The sequence below is a fragment of the Rhinolophus sinicus genome, chromosome 3 (genome assembly GCF_057876585.1).
Source record: "Rhinolophus sinicus isolate RSI-liver-muscle chromosome 3, RSI-T2T, whole genome shotgun sequence".
Lineage (NCBI taxonomy): Eukaryota > Metazoa > Chordata > Mammalia > Chiroptera > Rhinolophidae > Rhinolophus > Rhinolophus sinicus.
Window position 1 is genome coordinate 128,007,709 of NC_142503.1, and position 15,691 is coordinate 128,023,399.

The 15,691-nt window shown below is 45.2% G+C and overlaps 1 protein-coding gene across 16 annotated transcripts in view; it reads right to left on the reverse strand.

Annotated features, from left to right (window-relative positions):
* Positions 1 to 15,691, reverse strand: part of NGDN (neuroguidin) — a 62,385-nt gene that overhangs the window by 31,347 nt on the left and 15,347 nt on the right. The window lies entirely within an intron of this gene.

Below are 15,691 nucleotides of genomic sequence, written 5' to 3' on the forward strand. Positions count from 1 at the left end.
GACAGGTGGAGTTTAGTTCATTTCAAAGGTTGAAGAACATTATTAAATTGTTTTTGCTCTCTGGGTCACGTTGTGTGAGCCTGCCCTCCTTCACACGCACCCTCCCAGTATTCAAACCCCTCACAACTTCACAAGATAATGCACCACCCCATTTTTAAGAGCGAATAGCTTTGAATTACAATGTTGATTTGCCAAAGAGATCTATATCCAAATTTCCAGGAATGAGGAGGTCGCTTGGAGCTCTAAAAGTCTGTAAATGCGCCAGCTCACCCCATCTCCTCCTTCCCTCCCATGTTCCTGACGGGACAGCCCTTTGGCATTGGGATGACAGAGCCATTTCAGAGTGTGACCCACTGTCCACCTGCTGACCAGTCCTCTGGCTGAGGAACCATCTGATGAAGGGGGGACAAAGTGGAGTCAACTACCCAACTGGAGAGAGCAAGAGTAAAACCTGGATGTTCTCACAGGACACATAAATAGAAGCATTTTAGGGCTGCTTTTATCTTGGGTGGCATCTTTGTGAAACGATCCCCTCTCGGTGGTCAGTAAGAGAGGCCCAAGTCTCGCTTTCCAGGGTAATAGATTCCAACCCAGTTTACTTTCCCTTCTAGAGCCCATTTTCTGTCTCCAACACGCAGGCACCGAGCCATTGTCAGTAGCAGAGGCACTCCAGAGCTGCGATATAAATGATGATTATTCTATTATCAAATAACATTGCCAAGCCTGGCCGGCTCCCTACAACAGTGGCGGCAGAGGCAAGCTACAAAATCCAATATTGATAAACTGTATATTGTCTCCTAGAACCATCACTCTGCCTGACAGCCACTCTCTAAGCCTCCCACCATTAGCAGTAAAGAAGAGGGAGAGACTGGTTAGTGATGGCCCCTGGGAGGCGGGACTAGGCAGAGGAAAAGCCAAAGGCAGCCAGGAACCCTGGGGGAAGATGAAAAGTCCTCAGTGCCCACTACTTTCACACACCCCACATGAACCAGCCTACCCTCCAGGCTGTGCCTTCTGGAGGGTTAATCCTTCTAGAAGGTTCTCAAAGAAAACTACCCAGAAAAATCTAATACTAGTGAGCAAGAAGGGGCCTACAGTCTGGTCCCATCTCTGCCCCTTTGACGTGGCACTTAACGTCCCTGCATTTTCATTAAAAAGAAGGAATGTGCCTAGGGTTCCTTTCAGCGCCACCCTTCTCTGATTCTGCAGCTTAGCACATCTCTTCTAAGGCTGCCATCAGGATTCTTTCCCGTCCTGAGCACTGAAAGAAGTAGGGCCATAGTGTTACATTTTCTAAGAAAATGGTTTACGCCCTGAAGCCTCCAGACTGAAGGGTACACCAGATCCGCCCCCCACTCCAGGGCCTTTGCACTACCTGTTCTCTGTGCAGGTATGTACTTTCCCGGACAAGTGCAGAGCCAGCTCCCTGCCCTCCTCCTGCTCTTTGCTTAGGAGACCTAACCGACCACCCTATTTGATACTGACACTGCCCCCTACCCAGCCCCTTTATCCCGCTCCACTTTTTTTTTCCATGGTAGTTATTACCTTCTAACATACTATATAATTAACTTATTTATTATGTTTATTGTTTATTCCCTATTTCTCATCTCTGGCATGTAAGCTCCACAAGGGTAGGGATCTTGGCTTTGTTCATGAGTGCACCCCAAGTACTAATAATAGTGCCTGATACCTAAAAGGTACTCAATAAATATTTGCCGAATGAATGAAGCTAAGGTTAGAATGGTACATGTTTTGGTCAGACCCATCTAATTCCATCATTTGGGGCTGGGCACAGGGAGAAATGGGTCATCATTTCAGTGCTCTCTACCTTCCAGCAAGATGGACGCGAAGTCCCCACATCCTCCTCCATCTCCATCACAGCCTCAGGAGCATGCCATTCAGGAAAACCAGGTGTTTAAATGGGATGTTTTCAGCTGAACCCCAAGCACCTTCCTGACTTGCACTCAGTGAGGTTGCTTAGCCCTTCTCAGCCGACTTCAGTTCCCTGCTCCAGGCCATCCGAGACTGAAAAACCACCCTCTAAAGCCACGGTTCTCCAATTTGAGGAAGCATGAGAATACCTGATAGCTTGTTTACAACACTTATTCCCAGGCCACCTTCCAGAGACTCCGACTCAATAGGACAGGGGAAGGACCCAGAAATACGCATTTTAACAACTCTCTCCACTCCTCAAGGGGCCTGTAATAACAGGTATTGTTTAGGTCACACTTTGAGGAAGTGGGGTGCAGACACATAGCCAGGTGACTTACTAAGTGAGCCTTCCTACTGTCTCTTCTCGGAATCTACCTATCCAGTATGTGGCTCTGCCCAGGGTTAGGACCAGAAGAAATGGACCTGTCTGGTAAACTTGTCATTTTCTTTTCCACCAGAGGTGCAAAAAATCAAAACAGCATTTGGGAAAACATGGAAAGAAAGTGAGGAAGTAGAGCAGGGCAGGGGTGTGGAGCCAAGGTGAAGCCCGGCTCATGAGTAGGACATATCCCAGAATGTCTTGACTCTGTACCTTATATTTTTGACAGCCTCTGTCCCAATTAGGTGCTAAGTTTAAATATCTCATCTTGGAAAGTAAGCACATAAAAATGAACCTGTCTAGAATGATGGAAACATCTCCCTTTGTCCATCGTATACGGGGCAATCCAGCATATATCAGGGGAGTGACCTGCACCCGAGCCCAGCTGGAGTGCTTCCAAGTGCCAGGCCCAATACAGACTCTTGTCCTGACAGGCTCTGATGGACAGGACTGAAAGGGACTCAGCATTCAAATTACCTAAGAGTGGTGACTCTTTGGGGGCAACTACTAAGCAGATGTTCCCAAAGGAATGACGCAGTGACCATCCACTGGACCCCAGCACAGAAACTCCTGGATTCCATAAGGTAGAGGCCTAGGAGAATGGAAACAAGCCAGGAGCAAGGAGGGTTATCAAGGCTGTCCCAGGGTCCTGGAGTAGCATGAAGGCTCTGGGAGCCCAGGGCTAAAGGCATCTAGGAAGAGGATGCAAGGGGAACACCCATTAGGTCTCCCTTCACATTTGTTCTCTTTCTTCTTTGGCTCTTCCGCAATTCAGAAACTTGCTAGAGGCAGCATTATTCCTGCCTATTCCACAGACAAGAACCAGTGAGTCATTCAGATGTAATGACTAGGTCAGACCCCAGGACCAGGGACTGAAAAGGAGCCCTGGGTTCTCTCTACCTCTGTTAAGTTAAGCCCATAATTATCTGTCATCTGGAGGTCTCCCAAGGCCAACTCTTATTTCCTTAAAAAATAATAATAATAATAGAGACCAACATTTACTCAGTACTTTCTCTTTATCAGGCACTATATTAATTAATCTAACAACTATGTGAGATAGTGACTATTATTACACCCATTTTACAGAGAAACTGAGGCAAGGAGGCATTAAGTAGTGAGAGGAGCAGCTGGAGTTCCAACCAGGAAGCCTGGGCGCCAGAGCCCATTCTCTTAACTGCCTTGTTTACCCACTGATTCTGAGATGCCCCAAGTGACAGATCCAAAACCAAGTCTAAGTGTCCCGAATCCCAGAACAGTTCTGGGACTGGAGTCCCTCACAACAAAACCAACAGCCAAAAAAGCTGTATAAAGTCAGTAGGGCTCACAGACACTCGAGGGGAATTTTTAGGCTCTCTAAGTTGGCTCCCTAGTCTCCTTACTCTGGAAACTGAACCTGGAATACTTCTAGTCCAGTGGGTGTCACATTTGGGTATTTCACTATCATTCAACGAATGAGCACCTATTCTATGTCAGGAACTGTGCTACGCCTGCCAAAGAGCAGCAGTGAGCACAAGAAACCACGAGCAGACTGTTGTTGCGCAGGACAAAGTATACGGCGAAGAGATGCAGGCAACAGAGCAGGAAGGGCCTTCTGCGTAGACCACAGTAAGAAACGTAAATGTTACTCTGAAGGCGATCGGGAACAATGGAAGGATTTTAAGCAGGGGAATGATGGTAAGAGTCATGCTTCAGAATGCTACCGTGGAGGCTAGATTTGAATGCGAACGAAACCAGAGGCAGGGATAACAGTTGCGGGTGGTTGAGGTTTGAGATGATTAGGAACTGAACAAAATCGGGTGTTAGGAAAGGGAAGTAATATTAGCTTTCTTTAATGGATGGTATAGAGATGAGTGGAGAAAAAATCCGGAATGATGTTCAGCTCCTGCGCTTGGGAGATCAGGAAGATAATGGGACCACTTGCTGATAAAGCGAATAAAAGTAGGTGTGATGGGAAAGTGATGAAGCAACGGTATGCCCAAGTCCGTTAGATCATCCAGGTGAAGTCCCCCCCACCAAGCAGATGAGTATAGGAGTTGGAAGCTCAAGGGAGAAATCTGAGCTGAAGATAGAGATTCAGGAATTACTAGGAAACTGGTGGAGGTGGGACCTTGGGAATGAATGGCATCACCCAGGGAGAAAATGCCAAGTGAGAAATGAACATTAAAGGGGTGGGAGAAGGTGCTTGAGCCAAAGAGACTAAAAAGGAATGGAGAGATACAAAGACAAATGGGAGGATGTGGGTCACAGAAGCCAAGGGAGAAAAGATTCAAGAAGGAGGGAGATCAACAGGTCAAGTGCTGGGTCCACTGGGTTTGGGCAAAGCCCAAGACCTTGAGAACACCCTAATCTATTCCACTCAGGCCGCCGACAGAGAACACTGCCTAGGACCGCTGTTTTTCATTATCTCCATTTTAATGTCACTGAAGAACAGAAACTATTTATTCATCTTGACTCTGCAGAGAATCCTACCAGCACAAGCAGTAATACTCCAAGGGACACCAAGGAGAGTCATCTGAAGTCTCTTGAGGGCCAAGACCCACATCTGAGGAAGGGGCACATGCAATAGATCCAGAATCCTGAAAAAGTTCCCGACTCTGAGGACGATTCCCACTGAGCCTGTGTCCTCCAGCTATACAATGGTCTAAGATGGTGAAGATTAAAGGAGAGAATTTTCGTGATGAAAACATCTTTATACTGTGGCTGGCACTTAGGAATCACTCAATAAATACTAATAAATACTCATTTCCTTCCTTCTAAACCTATGGTTTCACAGCATTCTTACAATCTAGACAGAAACAGGGAAAGCCAGCGTTAGAGAAGTTAAGTGCCTTACCAATTGTCACCCAGAAAATTAGCTGCAAAGCCAAGATTGCCACCCAGGGCTGCTAAGTCTTAGTCCAGGCTTTGTCACATACAGCACATACATGCCCAGAATCCTTGCATAAGTGAATAATCCCTCTTTCATTAATCATTGTATCTTGCATAAACCTACAATTTTAATACAGTAGCCTCAGTCATAACTGGACAAACCTATCGCATTGGTTCCAGGGACCCTGAGCACTCAGCACCCCCCTTAGCCTCCCCAGCCTGACAGAGCCCACGACCAAGCACAAGAACAAAGGAACCCAAGAGTTCTGTTTCTGAGATCTCTTCTTCCCAACATTATCGACCACTAGCTTTATCCTTGGCCTAGAAGCTGCACCCAGTGAAGCAGACGTCTGAGATTCTTTTACTCGGCAGAATGCCCTCAGCCTGAAGGCCCAAGCCCCACAATGTGCAGGGCTGGCTCCAGTCACTATCCTCCATTTCTCTGCTTCTGAAGTGCCAGCCTGAAATGTACCATCAGGCCATGTGCAGTAGCTACGCCACCTCTAAGTATAAATAATATGCTAAACGGTGATAATGCTATGGAGAAAATTAAAGCAGGGAAGGGAGATAGGGGTGTATATAGAGGGAGGGGCAAGGAGTAATTTTAAATGGGGTATTCATACAGACAGTGGCATTTGAGTAAAGATATTCCTGAAACAAGAATAAGACCAGCTCAGCACATAATCTGCAAGTCATTTAGCCTTTCTAGACCTCAGTTACTTCACTATGTCCCTATGTTACGAGATGTGAACTACCTATGACGTCAGTCCAGGCCACAGGGGGTAGAGAAAAGTACCCTGGACGGTGACCTGGGTTCTATTCCCACTTCTGCCTATTAGAAGCTGGGTGAGTTTGGGAGAGTCAGCCCATCTTTCAGTTGTCTCATCTCATCTATAAAAAGGGAAAGATATCTACCCTACATTAATATATAAATATACGTATATATATAAAATGAGACAAGGGTTTGCCAATGGCATGGGCCACACTAGTGACAGCATTCTGCATTTATTTCGCCATCTCCCTCTAAGGATCCTAAAGCATTATATATTTATATACATTTAAGAGCTGAGGGAGTTTTCTTTTATTTCTTCAAGTGATGCAACCTCACTTCACCAAGGCCCTCAGAAACAGCTTTAAATCTTAGTCAAGTATTTATCAAGTAGATAGCGCCAAGGAAGGGGCTACATAGTACCTACTAAAAAAAAAAAAAAAGGATATAACTATTGGTAGCTGAATTCCTGCCATTAAGTTGTTTTTAATAGTAATTTCTAAATCGCTTACCCTTCCTCCTTTTTGGCCCTACAAGCTTTGCCCTGAACATTGGCCATGGGCTTTTGGGGTCAGGAAAGGAATCTACATGCCCGATTCCCATAATTTCCCTGCACATGGTTGGTGCTCAATAAAGTTATTAACTAACCAGTTCTAGGTAAGAGAACTGGATGAAAGCATGTGAAAATTGTCCCTACTCCTACGTGTGACTGAACAATGCTATCAAGACTTCTACTCCATCAGGAAAATTCCTCTTAGAGCAAGTCTGTGCTTGTTGCAGTAAAAACTCTCCTAAAGAGTTCTGCTGCCACCATAGTATCAGGTTTCCATAAGGTCCTGAGTCTTCAGGTGACTAAAGTGCAGTGTCCCCCCTCCCCCCCGCCACCACCCAGGCCAGGACTGAGGCCCTGAAATCTCCCTGACATGTCCAATGATCTTGCGTAGGACCTTACACAAATGGACTGCCCCAGAGCCCACCAGATAGCATAATGACTATTTAAACACGCCCAAATCCCTTGCAAACCGTGCACTCCTCCATAAGAGGCTTGTGTTTTATCCCAGCACCCAGCACAGTGCCTAATACACAAAGCGTACTCAGAAAGTCAGTGCATGCCTCGCAAATGCTACCTGTTGCAGACACCATGCTGCTTAAATCACCCTGCCTAGATGTGCTTCTCTTACTTAAGGCATTAGTCACCTAGAAGGATACCATGAGAAATCAAACTAATTAGCAGTGATTAGCTGATTTCATTTACTCACTGTCTCCTGACAGAAATAAGGCTTTTGGGAATGAGAGTAGAAAAAGATCAAATCTGATCAAGAAAGGCGGGTAAAGGTCCAGGGCACAGGGTACCACAGTGACGGGAGCTGGCAGCCTAGTCAGCACAGGATGTAACAACAGTCCCTGACAGAAAGCTCAGGAAGGAGTGGGTAGATGTGGCCCACTTCATTCATCCAGGGCGGTCTCTGCACGGAATCTAACAATAAGGGAGCCAAGGATTCCCAGACATTTGTTCTTTTTGATGAGGCTAGACTCTCAGCCTTAGACCTTCTAGTTTCACCTCCTCCTTCCTTCTTCCTGCTGCAGATTACAGAAAAATCCCAAAGGCCAATCATTTTCCTCTCTTAACAGCTCCTGGTTAGGAGGAAACAGAGTTGGCCAATAGGATACTGGCTCAAATCAGCCTCATCCATTTGGAAGTCCTGGTCAACCAGAGCCTGCAAGCACAGTAGGAAACAAGGGGCAGCGAGTGGAGGAGCTCCAAGCATAGTCCTCACTGCTTACAGCCAGAGCTGCACCCAGAATCACTGGTTCACTGCCAGCTTGGCAAGACCTTCTGATAAGCTGATCAGTTAAGTCTCTCCAACAGAATACCTCCTTCCATCCTGTATCTGTAGGGTTCCCGTCCCACTTATCTCCGTATACACAAAGAACAATGTGTATGGGGGGCAGCGGAGGGGGTGGAGGGCTGGTGGCGGCATGACTTTTTACTCTTTTCTGAATAAAGAATGAACGAAAAATAACTGCATTTGTGGGGGTGGTAGAAAGAAAACTGGGCTGCAAGCCAAGAAATCTAAATCCAGGGCCTGGCTCTGCAACTCTCGAGCTCATGAGCTTGGGCTGCCCACTTCACTTCCCTGAGCCAGTTTCCTCATGCAAAGGACGGTGCTGTCCCATGTGTTAACCACATGTAATAAGTATCTTCTATACGCTAGGCACTACGATAAATGCTTTCTAGTTATTTCTATTCCTCATAAAAATCCTATGAAGTAGTTATTATCTTCATTTTGCAAATGAAGTAACTGAGGCTCAGAGATGATAGGTGACTTGCCAAAAGCTACGCAGCTAGAAAGTGGTTGAATTTCAAGGTCAGTTTTTTTCTTCAGATTCCAAAACCCATTAAGCCATGTGTCATTGTTAAACGATTTCCGTACTCCCTTTCAGCTCAGATGCGCTGGAATTTCTTGAATGATCCCTCACTCTCACTCTTTTCTTCCTTCATCAGTTCATGGCATTAAGATCTGGAAGCTAAATTACTCAACTTGCACTTTATATGGCCACAGAGGCAAACACTCCAAATTATTCAAGGAACCTAGATCCCCGGGGCCGGAAGAGGCCTCTTCCCCCCTCCACATATTTACTCTTCCGTTACTCACACAGGAAAAAAAATCAATGAATAAAAAAGGCTTCCTGAATTCACCTAGCTCCTTTCTTTTTTCTCGAATAACCATTAAAGCAACTGAACCTGTTAATGTAGCAAACAATGTTTATTTCTTCTCATGAAATATTAGTGTTACTTTTCTTTGTTGTTTATTTACTCCTCTGTATGTGATCCAAAAGTCTGCAGGGCTTGAAGTTGCCTGCGCCCCTTCGTCATTAGGGCAGGCCCATTTTCTCTCTGGATGCAGCCAGCGCTGCCCCTACCATCAAGAGGCCTCTCGACGAACTGGTGATCACCCTACCTCAAGGTAGTCTGACACACATTCTAAACAGATCACAAAGAGGGGAAAACGATACCTACTAAACAAAGTGTTAAAACAGAAAATAAGCAAGTGGTTAAAACAAACTCTTCTATAATTCTTCAACTTGCCTCGCTCCCTGTGCCAGTAAGAAATTGAGAAAAGTCATTCTGGCTGTAAGCAGGGTTGTGCCCGAACCATCCCAGGCATATTGGCGACTGCAAAAGGAAGATGTAGACAGGCCTGAGGATGTTCCAGAAGAGACACAAGATTTAGACAATTAGACTCTAAAAAAAAAAAAAAGTCTATGTATCTCAGAGAACAGGCCCAGGACAGAGGTCAGAAATAATAGGGGAAAAGTTACCCTAGAGTTTAATCAAAAGAGATCTGTCAATATTTGGCTTGCTCTGTAAGAGACCATCCAGAAGAAGCAATTAACATAAAGCAAATTCAGGGGAAGAGCTGCAGTGTGTCTGTGCTGGCAAGGGAAATGGCACTCATACACGGCTGGGGGAAGAATAAACTGGGTTAGCCCTGTGGAGGGCAACTTCAGTCTCCATTAATATTCAAAACTTCTATCTAGCAATTCTACTTCTAGGCATTTATGAGAAAAATAATTCAACATTCTTTACAGTAGCACTGTTTATAATAATTCCTATCATTAGGGAAATAGTTACATTTAACTGCTACATAGACGTTATGTAGCAGTTAAAAAATTGAGGAAGATAGGCAGAGGCATGGCAAGATTTTTAAGATATATTAAGATAAAAGAGCGAGTTACAAATCTCTATGTATAGTGTCCTCCCATTATCGTAAAAATAAAACAACTACAAACACTCACAAAACCATCTATTTCTGTACATATCTAAATTTGCATGAAAACAGGTCCAGAAGGTACACATGAATTTGGAAATAGTGGTTATGAGAATTGGGGACGTGAGGATCAACGGGGTTTCCCTTATCTGTACTGTTTGAAATTTGTTTTAGAAATGTATTCATGCGCAGTGAATAATAACAAAAAAAACCCAAATCCTAAAAATGGACTAAAATATATAGGCCACCTTTCTATGTGAAATGACAGTTGTTTAAAATATGCTTTTAATGAAAAAAGCAAACACCAGGCATAGTATAATCTCATGACGGGGGTGGGGGGAGGAAGGGAACGAGTATCAGCCTGGAGTGAGAGGCCCGAGTTATAATCTTTATTCTGCCACTTAATGGCCCCTTGACCATGGGCTTGCCGCTTAATCTTTCCAAAGCCTTGGTTTAAGAATTACATAGTCCACAGGTGCTACTGGGTTTCAGTGAGAATGTATAATGTACTTTCCACAGAGCCTGGCACAGATAAACACTCAATAAATGGTAGCCATTATTTGTATTAATAACAATAAATTTAGTATCAAAAATTGGATCCCTGAGATCATTTCAAAGAGAATCTTTATGATCCCTGATTATGATTTAGTTGTAACACGAATCATTATTATTTTTTAAACTACTAATTCTGTAAGTTTCAGTCATTAAATTTTAGAGCTGGAAAGGATCCCAAGAGTTCATCTAACTTGGTGGTTCCCAATCTGGCTTCACAGGAGAATTAGCTAGAAAGCTTTGGGGGGGTAAAAAAGGCTTCCCAGGCTCCACCTCAGACTACGTTCGATTTTCTGGGAGGTGGGATCAGATGAGCTATATTTTTTACAAACCTTCTGCATCCACACCTGTGCTTATACATGCATAGCACACCTCTGGGGGGGGGGGCGGGGGGAAGAGGGACAAAGGTGGGAGGAAATTTCATTGTAGTCCCTTTGTAGCATTTACATTTTCTACCTATTCAAAAAATACATGCTTTTAAGAAATTAAATAATAGTACTAAGTTTCCCCAGGTGAATCGAATGCAGTCAACCCACAGATCAGAAATTCATCCTTTCCCCAGAAATTCTATTTCAGAAAATTATGAAGATGTACGTATAAAAATGTGGGTATCCATCATACAAGGGAAAAGCTATGGCAAAAAAACTTGGAAACACCTTAAATGTCTAACAAAAACAAAAAAATGGCTTTATAAATTATGGTATATCCATAATGAAATATTACATGTTTATTAAGCATCTTTTAATCTGATTTTTTTTTTTTTTTTTTTTTTAAAGATTTTTTTTATTGGGGAAGGGGAACAGGACTTTATTGGGGAACAATGGTCAAATTGTTGTCCTTTCAATCTTAGTTGTGGGGGGTTATGTTCAGCTTCAAGTTGTTGTTCTTTCAGTCTTAGTTGTAGAGGGCGCAGCTCAGCTCCAGGTCCAATTGCCGTTGCTAGTTGCAGGGGGCACAGCCCACCATCCCTTGCGGGAGTCGAACCGGCAACCTTGTGGTTGAGAGGACAGGCTCCAACCAACTGAGCCATCCAGGAGCTCAGCGGCAGCTCAGCTCAAGGTGCCATGTTCAATTTTAGTTGCAGGGGGCGCTGCCCACCATCCCTTGCGGGAGTCGAGGAATTGAACTGGCAACCTTGTGGTTGAGAGCCCACAGGCCCATGTGGGAATCGAACCGGCAGCCTTCGGAGTTAGGAGCACGGAGCTCTAACCGCCTGAGCCACCGGGCCGGCCTTAATCTGATTTTTAATGGCACAGAAAAGTATGACACAATATTAAATGAATAAAACAGGACGTAAATGTGTATAAATGGCCTAATCATAATCGTGGAGTGTGAAGACGGTGGAAAATGGCTCTAAAAAAATTAAAGGAAACACAGTACATATAAAAGCAAGCCTGTGCCTTTTTCTCTACATTCCACTCCCTCTCCTCAGCCCTGGCCCCTCTTTAGGAACTGGCTACAGGTCCCACTGGGGAGCCTAAGCACTCTTACCCTGTTTAGTGACCCACCTTACCCATCACATAATTACCTTACTTTGCATCATGCTTTTGTAACTTTCAAAAATAAGTGCTCCCTTCAGAGGACAAATATTTGGCATAGCGAAGAATGTCACAGACTCTAAAGCAACATTTACTCCCTGACATATGGCTGCATGGTAACCAACATATTTACTGAATACCTTTGAGTGTGTAAGGCTTTAGGCTAGTGCTCTGGGCACCTCACTCTAAAGAACTGGGTTTCTGCCCCCAAGGAGCTACCATCTCTGTGACAAACAGGACAGAGAGTTAAGAAAGAGTAAGTAACAATATAGGAGGACACAAAAGCAGCACAATAGGTGCTGTAGCTCACACACACTTGCACAGGTACACACAGAGTGAGTCACTGTACTTTACTGTATACAGCGTTCCCCCCAAGCCCCCTGAACTAAAACATAAACCCCTCAGGTGTGGTAGTTCTATTTCATTCCTCATTTTTATATCTAAACCTACTGCCTAGTGTCTGGCAGATAGTAGGTGCTTAATAAATGTTCTTAAATTAATGATAGTCTATGCTCTGCACGGTTAATATGCAACTATTTTTTGAGTGAATTAATTACTCCAATATGAATAACAGCAGGGAATGCCATCCAAGTGAACAGTGGTCAAGGGTGTAGACAAAATAGTACTTGCTCCTGGTTTATTTCAGACTGAAAAAGGTTGGGGAACACTCCGGGAGCTGCCATCAAGAGACTGCTCCCAGACATCAGTTCTTGGTGGGGGACTAGAGAGAGTTTAGATCTGTACCCAATCTAGTTTTCCTTACTTTTCAGAGGAGAAAAGCAATGACAAGCAAGGTGTTCCTCTTTTTTCAGGTTGGGCCACAGTCAGGACCTTAATGGAATCCAGCGTGCCAGCCGTACTCTTGGCAATCCACTCCCCAAGATCCATTCTTCTGCTCCACATAGAACCCTAGCCACCCTTCTGTCTCCTCACCCCTTAGGCGAGGACAGAAGCCCTGCTAGCCACCAGACAGTTACCTTTCTGAAGTCCTAGCTAGAAATCAGTGCTCTAAACCTCCCAGGGAAGCAATTATCTGATTGAACGAAAGGTTATTCCCTAAAAAGGTGACAGGACCACAAAGAGCAAACTCCAAGTTCACCGGGAATACAGTGAAGAATGGGAATTGCAAATGAATCCTGAATTTTTCCATCCTGGATTTTCTTGGTTCTCCAGGACACAGTACACACTTAAGGATTAATGTTTCTCTAGCTAGAAAAAAACCTTCAAAGTTCATCACCTCCCGTGATTTGGGGCAAACTTGAACCATTCTAGACAGATAAGAATTTATCTCCCGAAGAGTTCCTCCAGGAGAGATGCCACAGCCCTCTAGGAGTAAGTTCTCCTTCATTTCTAACCTAAAGCACTACTATTAAACTTGAGATTTCTTTCTTTAGAAGCCATTCAAGGCAGCAAATTAGCATCCTCTGTATCATTATTTCTCAGGTTATTCAAGCATGCTAATGTTGGAGACCCACAGCTCTACCTCTAACATTTAGAGGCTTCAAGACACTTTCATTTCTCCAATGTTAGTAAGTCTAATTATTTTCCTTTTTACCAGGTTCCACTCTCTAAGACTGTTCTTTCCTCATCAACCCCTTATTTCCCTCCCCCCACCTTCCCATCCCTAAATCTCCTATCCTAAATGGACAGAAGCCTTTCTTTACCACCCCCTACTTTTCTGACCTGGCATTCTTCCCTGTAGGAATGTTAATTAGCATGTGGGATTTAATTAATTCAGCAGCTAATTAAAAATGGGAGAGGAAGAGTGGGAGAGGAGGAGGGCGGGAGAGAGAGCCCGCCTCAGTGCAGAAGGCACCGCAGATGGTTCTGGGTTGGCTGGCACCATGCCACCGCCCTCCACGCCCCCAACAGCACGCACAGAGAGGTGGGAGGGGCAAAAGTGAGGGGCATAGACTGGCAGAGCCTTTAGACAGACTCACTCAGTCCTGCCGCTGCTTTGTACTGGGGAGAAACAGGAAGAGGGAGCAAATGAGATAAAGGGAGGGAGAAACACGGACAGACCCACAGTCAGGAAGAGTGAAAGAAGGGGGCATCGGAACCGAATAACTCCTCTCCTCTTCAACACTGGAAGAAGTGAAGAGGAGAGCTTTTTCATCCCAAAAGAAAGCCAGCATCTTGCGGTTCCCTGGCTCCTAAGGACCACTGAGGACAAGATGGGAAAAGATAACCACTGATCCTCTGGAGAAAAAGGGACAGCTTCCTCTGACACCAGGGACCCACTGTGCAGCCAGTCTTCCCGTACCACGCTGCTTCCTCAGCATGAGCAGGCGATGAGGGACACAGCTACTGCAAATGAAAGATGGGGGTGGCGGGAGTGGGCACAGATGGGTGACGGTGAGGAAAAGCACAAGGAGGAGATTCAAAGGAAGAAGAATGAAGGGTATATGTGAGAAGGGAAGGGAGAAATGGGAGAAGGCGAAGGAGAAGAAATAAACACTGGAGAAGAAAGAGGAGGAAGTCAGGAGCACAGCCACGCTTTGTTTGCCAAGACGGACAGAGGGCTGGAGAGTCTGTGCAGAGGACTTCCGCAGATTGCTCCCGCCTAGCCTAGGCCAGGCAGAGGGGGCATGGCAGCACTACGGGGAGGAGACAGGAGCAGATCCCTCTGAGGGTCAACTAAGGTGCCGGAGACAGGGAACTCATCCCGCAGGATCTTCCTTAAGACTGGATATTTCTGCCAAACGGGGAATTTATCAAAAGCAAAGGAAAGCAGCTTCCAAATGAACAGAAAAGGAGGCTAGGATGACAGGAGGCTGCAGAATCCGGTTCCAGGAGCTCCAGCAGGGAGATGGGTGAGGAACGGGATTTTTAGCAGCACCCAGACGGCTCTCAAAGGGTGTCAGCTGATAACGCTGAGGGAAATACATCCATTAGGAGACTGACTTGAGAATTTGAGGGATGAGAAAGAGAGAAAAGGCTGGGTTTCAGAAAGCACCCCTTTGGAGGGAGGCATCTAGGAAATTTTGGAGCTTAAGGCCTTGGGAAGGAATAAGGGAGGGCAAGTCTGCCATCACTGATTACATAAGACTTGACTGAAAGAAACTGAGAAGGAGGGTGTAAAGCCAGATGAAGCTTTTCTGGTGTGAACTGCCGTAGAGCTGAATGCAACGGCAGACAAGGGTCATTGTAGCTAAGAGACAGGGTTTTCCTGGCTAGGAATTCTGATTTGATCTCTTTACCACCTAGGGCTTCCTGTAAAAGCTAGCAGTGAGTGAATCAGAATTGGGAGAGAGGATGTAGAAACTCAGGGGCTTTTTATTCTCCAGAGCTAACCCGTGAGGCTAAACCCAAGGCTGGCAGGTGAGACAAAGCGGTTCTCAGGGTAAGTCGCTACAGGCTCAAAGTAGGAATACATGAATGCTTTTTGAGTTTATTTTCAAGCCTAGGTTTTAATTAACAATAAAAACTGCAGGAACATTTATTAATATAGCCACAATGATAAATTCTGTAAGATTTAGGGTTATCAGTGCTAGGAAGAGGAAGTAGGTCCATAGAGCCTTTGTTAATTTTCGTGGACCTGGGACTGAAGAGTTAGTTGCAAACGAGAAGAATCCAGAGTTTCCAGCATCCACAACCATGTGCTGTCCAGCCCCAAGATATTTTTGAGAGGAACAGGCTTAGGGGAAGGGGTATACTAGTTAGCAGTAAGGTCACACTAAATCTGGAATGGGAGATAGAAGCCAGGGCTCTGGAAATTCCCTACTGTGGCACTGTGGCGGTCCCTCCAATAGGCTGGACTGTGTAACACCTGAGGGGAGTGCCAGCACCTTCCTGGCAAGCCAGGTACCCTCACCGACATCCCTCCCCCACAGCTGATGCTTTCCCTCCGCAGGCCAAGCAAGGCCAGCTTAGACACAGA